Source organism: Haliotis asinina, chromosome 7 (assembly GCF_037392515.1).
Source record: "Haliotis asinina isolate JCU_RB_2024 chromosome 7, JCU_Hal_asi_v2, whole genome shotgun sequence".
Classification (NCBI taxonomy): domain Eukaryota; kingdom Metazoa; phylum Mollusca; class Gastropoda; order Lepetellida; family Haliotidae; genus Haliotis; species Haliotis asinina.
The window spans coordinates 7,992,289-8,006,227 of NC_090286.1; the positions used below are offsets into that span (position 1 = coordinate 7,992,289).

Genomic DNA, 13,939 nt, shown 5'->3' on the forward strand with positions numbered 1-13,939 from the left:
ACAATTTTTTATTGCCATTTTAAAAAAAATAGTTTTGATGTGTCCGCATCCCGATCATTCATTGTCCACTGTCAGAATGAGTGTCTGTAAGAAGGAGTGTGACTGAATCTACCACTCATTATAATATACCAAACTTCCCAAGCTGTATTTCTGGGAGAAAACAATAAAAATGTGTTCCTCCTGCATCACTTTATCAAAAACTAGTCCTACCGCCCTCATCCCTTTTGAAAAAAAATGTACCTGAGAAACATTTGATTTTTTTAAGGAGCCTTGCAAAAGTATCTTAAGGATGACTTGAACTTCACTCAGTTGTGAGTTAATATCAGTCACATATTCAGCAATTATACACATTAAACTACAGTTATAACTAAAAGACAACCGATCATAGGAAAAAGCTGTTATATCTGTCAGTTTGTTAAAAGCATAGTTTACATGTATTATAGTCCATTTGGCTCAAAAGTGGACTGATGAATTGCAGTTGAACTAAAAAAGTAATAAACATTAAATACTGAATGAAACACTGATCATAATCAAAACATCACATCAACCTTTTGCAGAATTTTTGTCCTAAAACTAAACAAGTTGTTTAACAATCTGTCATTAAAATACTGACACAGTTTGCTTTTTGTTACAAGGGAGGAGTGCAGAGAAAGGGACAACCACCCAGATAGCATTTCGAGTTGGGTCAACGTCAGACTGCTGTCTGGTCTGGTGTCCGAGAAAGGATGGACACGGCACCGCACGGGCAATGAATAAATAACTTTCTTGGCCTGTTGTGCACGTGCTTCTTGAACACCTGGCTGTCCCATTCTCTGCACTCCTCCCTCATAAGAAACAGTGAAGTGTGTTGATATTTGAATGACAGTTTGTTAAACAACTTTTAGGACAAAAATCCTGTTAAACCCTCAAGGTTGGTATGATGTTTTGATTATGATCAGCGTTTTATTGAGTATGATACATGTATTAGTTTTCAAGTTAGACTGCAAATCATCGACCCGCTTTCGGGCCAAACTGACGATAATCAAGATCTTTCATTTCATTGTCCACTGAATTTAGCAGACCTTGGGTAGATGACATGGAGATGCCAACCTCTATGATTTTATTATAGTTTCACCTATACAAGTGCACTAGAAATTCTACAAAATTTGAGGAAACTTTTATACACTTTGGATCTATATACTAAAACATATTTTCATTGACGAATACATTTTGCCAAAAAGAGACAAGAAGGTATGTAATGCTGATAATTTGGAAATCTGTTATTGGAGGTATCAGAAATTAAAGCTTCACTCTTGATTAGTGTCATATTATCTTTCTCAGGATCTATTCTGATTTTAAGCATACTACTAATTTTATGGCCAGACTACTAATTTTGATCCTTGAACTACCATTTGCAACACTTTTGGCTTGGCATCTCTGCATGACATCATCCACTGACTGCACAGCTTGTCTGCCAGACAGTCAAAGTAAACTTAGTCTCAGTACTTTTCGTACTCCACAACTCAGTCTAACAAAACCTAGTAGGAGGTCGTGTCAGGTAACCATTGAACAACTTTAGACTGTCCAATCAAGCACGAGAAGGCCGACTTGCCATAAGAGGCGACTATGCATGTCGTAAGAGGCGGCTAACGGGATCGGTTGGTCAAGCTCGCCGACTTCTTTGACACATCAATGCTCATGTTGTTGATCACTGGATTGTGTGGTCCAGGCTCAATTAATTTACAGACCGCTACCATATAGCTGGAATATTGCTGAGTGCGGCATAAAACTAAACTCACTCACTAGAAGGCCGAACTGATTTAACCAATCAGACAACTACTACTAATTAGGGTTTGGCAGGACCTGAAAAATTCGCTGGTCTTTGTCAATAATCCATCAGTGAACGAAAATCTGCTGAAAACACTGGTATTTGACCTGCAGTATATATGCTTTGGGCTTTTTGATGATATGGTTACCACGAGCGGATATTTACCCAAGCTGACATCCTTGAATATTGACAAACACTAATATTCAGTGACTGTTTATTCACTGTTGACAGTATTGCAGCACGCTAAGTGTGCATTATCTGGTAGCGATTGTATAGAAAATAGCATTCGGAATTGTTTGGGTACAAATCTTTCCGAGGTAAAAGTTCAAAAGGTATGTGTGAATGTCCTTTTTCGTGATTTGGTAAGCTGTGTTCTGATTGGTCAATCTCAGAGGTTACCAGACACAACCTTCTAGGTTTTGTTGTGGAGTGTCTGCCCCAGAAATAATTATTTACAGAATGTCATCACATCCCTGGTATACTATCAAGAGAGGTGTGAACTATCACACAAAACAAAATGACAAAGATAAACAATACTGAACCAGTTTATTCAGACAACTCCCATAAATATACATGAATGTACAAGAATGCCACACTGCCTTGCCCATGACCTGCTCCCATCTCTGCTGATAGGAAAATGGGTTTATATATCATCTCTAAATTTCACAAGAAGGGCACTGAATATCTTTTTCGGTTGAGTTCATATACATGACAGCAAATTCAAGGCTGTCTTCAATGAACCAGATGCCATATTCAAGCTTCGCTGATTGTACTGTGAACTGTGAAAAGCTTGCTTCAGAGTCTGTTGAAAAATATTTCCCCCCTTGGATTGTCAAAAACGCACATCAATAAAGACGAACTAACAATTTGCACAGCGCAATTTGAATGCAAACTTACAATTGTTCTGTGATGGCAAGACTGGAAGAAAATCACATAACTGCGCAACATGAACCATAAACAGTTGATAATTATACATTAAAGATAAAAAGTTGATAACTCTGAACAATGACAAGCTTTCAAGAGGAAGACAATCATTTCAATCTTTGAAACACATTTGGACATATTGTTCATCCACAGTTCCATATTTTAAAAGTCAATTTTTTCTTTCAGCAACATTTCAGCAACATTACAGAAGGGCACACCACAAATGAGTAGTCAATGTACTTGTGTGGAATCACAACCATGAACTATACTGCAATAAGCAAACTTTTTAACCACATGTACCAAAACATTTCTGACTGATGGTGTATCAATTCTATAGAAAAACTAAACCTGTATATGTCGTTTTCATAGTTTTCCTCTACAAGCAGTTACTTTACGTTGATGTCACACTTAGCTTACAATCCAGCTGCAGTGGAAGCTGTTTAAGCTGTCAGTCACTGAGACTGAAAAAGTAATCCGTTTCAGACAATGTGTTAGATCATGGATCTGATGATAAATCTACAAGAAACGGATTGCTGGATTAGACAAATGCCAGTTTTGATAGCTTCCACTGCACATGGATGTGGTGAGTAAATAACTGAGCAGGACCAGACAATCCTGTGACAAACATCATCATCATCATCATCAACATCTACAGAATTGGGATATGAAGACATGCCATCAAAGTCAGCAAGTCTGACCATCCGAACCCTTTATTTACCTCTTACGAGAAGCATTTGCTCCATAAAATCAATTTCAACACGGATCTTCAGAGGTCTGTGCCATAGTAACACAACCTTCTCCCTGGCAATTAATTCACCATTTGTTTAGGTTGGTAGGTAACCCCTTTAGTTGCTCATCTATTAAAAAAGCATTGGTTTTTCTTGACTTGTTCAAGTACATGTATACCCGTGCTGTGACATAGCTGGAATATCGCTAAAACTGAAATAAAACCATACCCACTTTCTGAGTAATATCTTCATACTTTCTGTTGGATATCTTTGATGATATCTGAGTGATGACACACTAGATGGTCACACCAGCTGACCATTAAGGCTATTACGACACTCAGAACATGAATAGTATTAATTACATCTGTATATAGTGAAGCCTTGATAATTGGGAACCTAGGCAATGGACAAACACTTAAAAATGCATAGTCAAATCTCACCGTCAAACTTTCTGTGGATATCAAAAAACACTGATTTTTGGTTGTTTGGTAGCTCTGGTAACTTCAATACTTAGACCCTTGAATTTTCGACACAATGGTATTTTGTGTACATTTGATCAAATTTACTGTGTCATCAGTATGTCAAAATTTTCCGATTAGTAAATGCACAAATACACTTTGTTCATTGGGAATGATATTTTCTAGATCTAACAGAAGCTCACAGATCAAATTATTAACTATATGACTACAAAAAGCATTAGATAGAATAAGGGCCCATCTTGATTCAATGGATCACCATAATTTAAGACTTGGGTAGTGTAGTAATAATTGTCATAAAAAAAAGACAATGGTTCCACAGCCATTTATGTTTGTATGACTGAAAATTGAACCTTGTATATTTCAACAACTGCATATTTGGGACTCAGATATGGAAGAAATTTGTGACTAAATTTTAGACACTTTATCAAGCAGTGACATGAGCAAGTCTTTAACTCCAATTTTCATTGATGACATAAAATAGTAGAATGGTAAAATAACACATGCTGGATCACAGCCTTGCTCATACCTAGATTTTCATTTATAGTTTTAAAAAATCTCCACTACTTCAGAACTTAACTTATGTTTTATTTAGGATTACACGTTTTTAGTAAAGTACAAATTCTAGATGGGATGAGTCCAGGATTTGAACACACCCTCACAGTTGGGCACTTTATCGCCAGCACATAAAGTCAATCGCCTAAGTCACTCAGACACAGACACGGAAAATGAAAGTCGAACAACTGGTCGTCTAGACTGCGGACTTTGTGTACCCCTCTAATAAGTCTTAATTGTCACAGCTGTGATAACACAATGCCATTTAGTACTTTAAAACTCGACTTTTTACAAGCACCCTCAACCTTGTAACTCTGACCTTCCTGACAACGTGTATGTCAAACTATCCAGTCCATGACGCAAGAATTTCAGAAGTGTCATAACAACAATCAATGACGAAACAAATTATAATGCTCTTTTTGTGTGAAGAATTCCAAACAATTATCTCACAGAAAGATGATGAATAAACAAATATAAATGTATCCCTTAAAAACAGACCATGAGAACATTATGAAAAACAAACATATCAATATGAAAACAATGTGTCGGAAAACCTAGTGTCAAGTGTCATACACCAAATTCTGGGCTTCTCTTGTGACTAGATTGTCACACACCAACCTGTAGACTTGCCTTGTATCTCATGTCATGCACCAACCTGTAGACTCGCCTTTTGTCTCATGTCATACACCAACTTGAAAACTTGCCTTGTGTCTCATGTCATACACCAACTTGTGGACTTGCGTAGAGTCTAATGTCATACCTCAATTTGAGGGCTACCCTAATTTCTAATGTCATACACCACAAAAAATCTAAATCATGCAAATGAGTTTACATACTGTATAAATATTGTACACTAATAATTAAATAGAGACATTTGTCAGTAGTCAGACTGTCATACATACTAAAAATATCTTTAGGTATTTCCAAAAGCCATAGGTGTGCATAATTGAAGTAACTATCACTATTCTAGGATTTGTCTTGAAAAGTTAGTGAACTACACATATTTATGCTTTAACTACATATGCAAAATATACTAAGGGACAAAATATGGGATCACATGAGAGCACAAGTGTTCCTTTATTTTTTTCCATGTTTTTTCCAAGTTATGCGATACACACTGACAAATTGATGGGAAACAATAAGGTACTATTGTCCTTTCATTTGATCCCTTATTTTTTTCCCTCATTATACGAATGGGTCGGGAGAAGATGGTGATAACCCACAAATTCCTACTTTCGAGATAATTGCTGTTGAAAGTTTAGTCATTCATGAAAAAGAATAGTGTGACTTTTGAAAACGTATTTATTTATACGTCTGGTCGCGTGAAAAAAGAGATGATTCCTTTGCAGGATATTGTGTTCTTATGTGCTCAAAGATACTTACTGTAAACATTTTGTGTTGGTTATCAGTTTTATGCCAAAATGAGCTTGTCATACTCTTGCTCAAGGATCGATGTTTGTACTTGTGTTAACCCACATCAGATACACATCAATAGGGAAATTTATGGCTGTGTCATTCTTAAAGAAATAAATATACTAATGGAAGAAGTAACTGTGCATTATTTCTTGTTATGCTATTTTTAAAAGATAATAACATGATCTGTGGTGTGTTTTGTGATCACTGTTTAACTGTTGGCAAAATGTGTTAGATTTGACCCTATGCATCGTGACACACTTGAAGAAAACTAATGTAGCGTCAAAAAATGGTTCACAACTGAGACTGTCATTGAGTCATTGAAGTGCAAGTCCACTGTTGTCGTTGATGCAGACTTGACAGCGATGATGCATAGACACTAAGTGATTGAGGAAAGCTTGGGGAATGTTGTTCCACGTCTGATCCAACATTCAGAGAGTCTAGAGATTAATCTACTGTTCTTCATTTTTCAATATCAAGTGTCAAAAACATGCAAAAAGAAAAAGTGCACATGCCACACACGATGTGTGAGATCAAATTTCATGAAAAGTGCTTTGATATGTTTGTTTAGGGTTAATTAGTTTTTGTAACAAAATATTAATCAAAAAGACAGAGATTACTTTTGTAATGTGTAATTTTGTAACATGTGACTATAGAGTGACACCCCTCAAAATGCTGATAACGCATCATTTTGTTGTATATCTCAGCTTTAGTACAATCCAGATCATACAAATTTTTAAGTAATGTGTTTCTAGGTGTATATAACCTGCTTAGTCATAAAAGAAGAATTTACATGAAAGAATTTCCAAGTTGGCTGGATTGTAGAATATCACAATTCATCAACCGATCAGTTTGGCAAGAACATGATAACCCACATGAAATAATGAAAGAGTGTATAAGTAGCATTTTAAACACGTAAATGTCAAGAAATGTTAGAATCAGTTCCTTGAGAAGTTTCTTCACTTTTGGGATCACAGGTCCATTCATCAACTCTGCTCTTGAAGGAGATTACTCTCAAAACATCTCCACCAGACATCACATGTCTTTCCAGGATTTTGTGGCTTGTCATGTTCTTGCCAAAAAGAAACGTCCTCATGCGTGTGGCTCATACTAAGTATGGACATGATGCAACTCTGCACACTGCCAAGTTAGGGGAGACAACTCATGCTCACACAATAATACTGGACCTTGGAGATAACTAAATACAATTATCTGGGAAAAAAGCATGATGTGTGGGTTGTCACTGTCTTATGTCGGAGAGGCTGACTTCTGCAGATTCAGGGATTCAGGAAACATCATGGGGATATTTTTGATCTGAGTTGATTTTCTGAGATAAGTTACACAATATGGTAAAACAGTACTTAAATGTATTTGTGCAAAAATGGTTCTATTTGAAGTTCATCATCTCTGAAGTGCAAAACTTGCCAGCATAAGAACCAAAGATGCCAGCTGTCAACATTTTAAAATGTCTATCATACTTCCTTTCAAAATTTTAAACTCACTAGTATAAATATAGCCACTTACTTCAGACAACTGGTCCTGACATTATTTTCACAAGATATTCCGTACTGTTTAAAGGTACTGTTACACATGAACTGACTTACTGTAAGACAAATTTGTAAAGCTGAAAAGATAATTGTCATGAGTTCAATAAATTATAAAAATCAGTGAAAATTGGCAAATTCCTAACAAAATTTTACACCAAAAAGCAGCTGTTCACATGCATGATATTTGCACATGCTTTTCAGCAAATTCATGCATGATCCTTGCGCATTTCATGTGCATGACGCCTGTAGTTGGTTGCCCAAAATAGTTTGTGGAGAAATCCATCTTTGATATGTAACCATATATAAATGTACACATATATATCACATATTGAGTGTTTCTAGTGAGTTTACACTTTTGAAAGAAGTATATCCTTTTGATTTGTAATGCTTCAAATTTCTGCAGTTTTCGAGAGATTAAAAAACAGCTCTTATCCTAAAGAGTCAACACATCCCTTGATAACAATGCGAGTCTGGAAGACAAAGAACATATTCACAATACCAGAGACAAGTATCAATGTGAGAACCCTATGCACCATGTAGTATTAAATATATCTGTGTGTCTGTATATATACAGTCACACCCTATACAACATTGTGTTACGTAATAATAAATGTGAATTTATAATGTGCCTTTTCCATGTACAAGGCACATGCTCAAAGCACTAACACACTATTTATTACCACAGATAACCCAAGTTGCCTGAGAGGCGCTAGAAGGTTAATAGTCAAATGACTTATCCCACTGGGTGCCCATTTTCTGCTGGGTGAACAGATGGAGGTCAAACCTCAACAGAAAACTTCGCATACCTCAAACTTTCTGTGACATTACTAAACTCAACATGACCATGAATACACAATGCCTTTTATAAAGTGTTAAGATGCAAGTTATATTTAGTACTACAGATCACAACAAACACCGTTTCTCTAATCTTCAGGGTCTGTATCCACAAAACGTTTATAACGTTACGACCAAAGTTATATGTAGTACTACAGATCACAACAATCACTGCTTCTCTAATCTTCAGGGTCAGTATCCACAAAACGTTTATAACGTTACGACCAAAGTTATATGTAGTACTACAGATCACAACAATCACCGCTTCTCTAATCTTCAGGGTCAGTATCCACAAAACGTTTATAACGTTACGACCAAAGTTATATGTAGTACTACAGATCACAACAATCACCGCTTCTTTAATCTTCAGGGTCTGTATCCACAAAACACTTGTAACAAAGTCTTCCATGCAGTCTTTGAAACATTAAGAGCACAGCTATTTTAGGCGTTACAGATCACAACAAATATCATTTCTTTAAATTTCAAGGGCCCCTATCCACAAAACATTTGTAATGTTACAACCAAAGTTTTATTTGGGATTACAAATAACAACGATCACTTTAAACTTCAGGGTTGTTCTCCGCAAAACGTTTGTAACGTTAGCATTGCAGATCATAATAATCACTTTAAAACTCTGGGCCCCTATCCATAAAGCATTCATAACGTTATGACCTGTTGTAATTCTATATTTTCTCATAAGCTGACAAATGTTGTAGCGCTGTGAAAGTTTTGCGGATCGTGAAGATAAAGTAACTTCAACTTCCATTCAACGTATACTGGCCTACATATTTACAAGTTCACAAGTGTCAGAAATATTGCACATAAACTTAAGCTGACCAGTCATAATACCAAATTGGAACCCTGTTTGTTCTTAGACTCAACAAATCACAAAGAGTCATTGTCAAGCATTGTGGGCAGTAGGGCTACTAAAGAAATCAGATATATTGTAAGAAATATGTCAAGATTTAATTTCTAAATTCTAATTTGATAAGTTATTCTAACCTTGACTATATATTGGGACTACAACAGTTGACCTTTAGTGTCAATATCTACAAAATTGTTTGAGTAGGATCTTCCATCAATCCTGACTTCTTAAACACATCGCCTACAGATGAAAAACTAGTTCTCATTTGCAGCAAATTTGCTCAAAGTTACTTTGGCAATGTTTATCAGTAAGTGATTGACACTTATTTAATGACTATTGATCTATATCTATAGTCTGCACCACTGCATTGATCATCCAGACTTGATAACTGCAGGTGGCTACACGGAAACATCATCCACATCAATAATCAAGAAGTTGTATAGCCATAGAACTCTCCTGTTGTTCATCACACCAACTTCTAAAAGAAGTCTTTCAAGAAGAATGAGCTCATCCTGTTACTATGGTAATGCAATCAACTGGCTAAGGCACAATATAAATAAATAAAACATCATCACATCCCATGAGCTCCCCTTAGTGATGAAACGTTTAAACCTGTACATTTTCTGTTATACACAAGAAAGATATGTTCATTAGGCTGACTACCAATGCTGATCATTTATGTTACAAAATTCCTTGATACATAAGAACCAAACCCAATGAGAACCAACCCACTGAATTAATCAGAAAGTTAATGTGTGGATGAAGTAAATACAACAATGATATCAATTGTAAATATGTGAGTAGATATTCCATATTGATCGGAGTATATTGGAATTAGCTGATCTCTCAAAACAAAATATAGATACAAAATATGTGTATTCTTTTAAATATGCACACACACATGCACACGAACAATGGATTTCTAAAGTGAGAGAGTTAGTGTAACGCCGCAAGAGACAGATTTTCAGTTATATTATGGAATGCCACCTTGACACGTCAGGATAGCTCAAGGGCTGCAGGTGTTGACATCTGCCACTTTGATGAAACCCTCAACTGAGGTATGGCGCTGACGAAAATAACATTCAGTATATCATGAAACTCAGTACCCTAATACCAGCGTCATAGTGCTGAAGCAATATCTACCAAGGATTAATCTTATGAACTGAATAGAGCAATACTGACCAAGATTTAATCTTATGGACTGAATACAGCAATACTGACCAAAGATTAATCTTATGCACTGAATAGAGCAATATTGACCAAGGATTAATCTAATGGACTGAATAGAGCAATATTGACCAAGGATTAATCCTATGCACTGAATAGAGCAATATTGACCAAGGATTAATCTAATGCACTGAATAGAGCAATATTGACCAAGGATTAATCTAATGCACTGAATAGAGCAATATTGACCAAGGATTAATCTCATGCACTGAACAGAGCAATATTGACCAAGGATTAATCTTATGGACTGAATAAAGCAGTAATCATATTGGCTATCAAAACCACATTGACCAAGCATTTATCTTGTGAACTTAGCAGCAAAATAGCAGGAATGACTGAGGAAAAATTTCATAAACCGAATAAACACAAGGTCAATGTAAAAGGTTGGATGGCATAAAAACAGTGTTTAAAAGTCCCAAAATTCGGACAGCCGGACTGGTAACTTTAAAAAGTCCGAATACAAAGTTGCCTATCCGGTTTTCAACAATCTAAAACTAACAAAAATATAATATTATACTGGATGTATTATTTGATAACACTGAGGCAAAGCTACATGAATTTCTTCAGAGACCATAAATCTGTTGCATTTTCTGCACCACAGTGAAAGTGAGAGAGAGACCTGAATCATAATCTCAGTCAGCATGGTCAGTTTTCTCTAACAGACCACCCGACAGGCTACTTTTGAAATTAGACTGTCTGAGATGAAAATACACCATTCTGGGCTGTCCGGCAGGCAAGAATTTTAAACACTGATACAAATCTTTACAATTATACTGATTCAGACTTTTGAGAAATTGTGTTGAACAGCAAATGAAATGCAACTTTTTTTTGTAAATTCTTTGCATGACCTCGAGATACAAATGTGTATCATGACCTCCAGATACAAATGTGCATCATGACCTCCAGATACAAATGTGCATCATGACCTCCAGATACAAATGTGCATCACGACCTGCAGATACAAATGTGCATCACGACCTCCAGATACAAATGTGCATCATGACCTCCAGATACAAATGTGTACCATGGCCTCCAGATACAAATGTGTATCATGACCTCATGACCTCAAGATACAAATGTGTATCATGACCTCCAGATACAAATGTGCATCATGACCTCCAGATACAAATGTGCATCATGACCTCAGATACAAATGTGCATCATGACCTCCAGATACAAATGTGTATCATGACCTCCAGATACAAATGTGTATCATGACCTCCAGATACAAATGTGCATCATGACCTCCAGATACAAATGTGCATCATGACCTCCAGACACAAATGTGCATCACGACCTGCAGATACAAATGTGCATCACGACCTCCAGATACAAATGTGCATCATGACCTCCAGATACAAATGTGTACCATGGCCTCCAGATACAAATGTGTATCATGACCTCATGACCTCCAGATACAAATGTGTATCATGACCTCCAGATACAAATGTGCATCATGACCTCCAGATACAAATGTGTATCATGACCTCCAGATACAAATGTGCATCATGACCTCCAGATACAAATGTGCATCATGACCTCCAGATACAAATGTGTACCATGGCCTCCAGATACAAATGTGTATCATGACCTCAAGATACAAATGTGCATCATGACCTCCAGATACAAATGTGTACCATGGCCTCCAGATACAAATGTGCATCATGACCTCCAGATACAAATGTGCATCATGACCTCCAGATACAAATGTGTACCATGGCCTCCAGATACAAATGTGCATCATGACCTCAAGATACAAATGTGCATCATGACCTCCAGATACAAATGTGCATCATGACCTCCAGATACAAATGTGCATCATGACCTCCAGATACAAATGTGTACCATGGCCTCCAGATACAAATGTGTATCATGACCTCATGACCTCAAGATACAAATGTGCATCATGACCTCCAGATACAAATGTGTATCATGACCTCAAGATACAAATGTGCATCATGACCTCCAGATACAAATGTGCATCATGACCTCCAGATACAAATGTGCATCATGACCTCCAGATACAAATGTGCATCATGACCTCAAGATACAAATGTGCATCATGACCTCCAGATACAAATGTGTATCATGACCTCCAGATACAAATGTGCATCATGACCTCCAGATACAAATGTGCATCATGACCTCCAGATACAAATGTGCATCATGACCTCCAGATACAAATGTGTATCATGACAAAGGTGAGTAACCGATCGCTGAAAATAGTGTTTTTGGCAACATTCAAGGATGCCATCTTGTGGAAATATTAGGTAATGGTAACCATGTCAACAGAAACCCAAAATCGATATACTGCAGGTCAAATAACTGTGTTATGTGCAGATTTTTGTTTGTGGAGAGATTTGTGATTGACTGGATGGTCATAGGTCGCTCAAAGGTTACCTGACATGACCTTCTACTAGGTTTTGTTAGACTCTGTGGTGGAGTGTAACGAAATACACTGAGACTAAGTTTACTTTAAGGTCACATGCAACCAAAAAATCAAACATAATTTAAACACTTGTATCACTTATTCATGACATATAATATACATTGCTGCTTGTAAAAAAACAAATAAACACAATTATAAGCGTACAATCGCGATTCAAAAGTGCACTATTTTGTACTTGGGCTTACTTCCCCCGAAATGAAGCCCTCGGGAGACCGACCCCAGTCATAGCGGGTGGATATGCACTCAAATGTAACGACGGCTTCCGATTGGCTGTTTCATTCGCTGATATGCTGAGGGTTCATTGTGTGTACAGAAAGATGATCTGTTTGGTGGGCATTTTAGAAGTATAGCCAGTCACAAGAAAGTAAGATTCTTTATGGATAACAACTTCTTTTTGTGTACTTGATGCGTCGTTTCAGTATGGATTCATATAATGTTGTCAAACATAATCATATACACTAAAAGAAGTTGTTATCCATGAAGAATGTGTATAGAGATGTTGGGTTTGGAAAATACATGTTCTTTGAATTTGCGCTCAATCCAATAAAAAATCATGTCAGTAGAGATGGTAAACTACTGCATGGCTGGAATCTGTCATTCGTCCAAGTACAAAGCAGGACTTGAAACTGACAAGAGTTTGCACCAGTTTCCGTCAGATCCTGTCATCCGAAAAAATGAATGTAGTTTGTTTGCAACCCACAGACATAAAAACATGTCATGTGTATCACACGTGCCTAATTACATAATGTGGCAGACACGGGACTCGGGTGCAAGAGTCATAAATCAACTTATTTTCTTTATGTCATATAGTCTGATAGGTGTTAAGTTCAAACTGCACGTGGTCAATGATTGAAGCTGTGTATTGCATGTTGTCTTTAGTAGACAGGCAGACAGACATATAGGTGTGAATAAACCAGACACTGAGCTTTCTCTGTGACACAGACTGCTTACCACAATCAACAACTTGTTTTACGTAACGAGTAGATTATTTACTTGTTTGTGTATACAACCAAGATTAGACTACTGCTCACGACCTCAGATGCTGGGCATGCATACTGTTTCAAGCTCCGCGAACCTATTCACTGCGCATGCGTTATGGACGCAGCGCAGCACA

The 13,939-nt window shown here is 36.9% G+C and overlaps 2 protein-coding genes across 2 annotated transcripts in view; one reads left to right on the forward strand and one right to left on the reverse strand.

Moving 5' to 3' along the window:
- The window catches only part of LOC137291831 (very long chain fatty acid elongase 4-like), a 139,706-nt gene that overhangs the window by 73,717 nt on the left and 52,050 nt on the right, over positions 1-13,939 (reverse strand). The gene's annotated exons all lie outside the window — the stretch shown is intronic.
- Positions 1-13,939, forward strand: part of LOC137291830 (transmembrane protein 53-like) — a 163,325-nt gene that overhangs the window by 38,468 nt on the left and 110,918 nt on the right. The window lies entirely within an intron of this gene.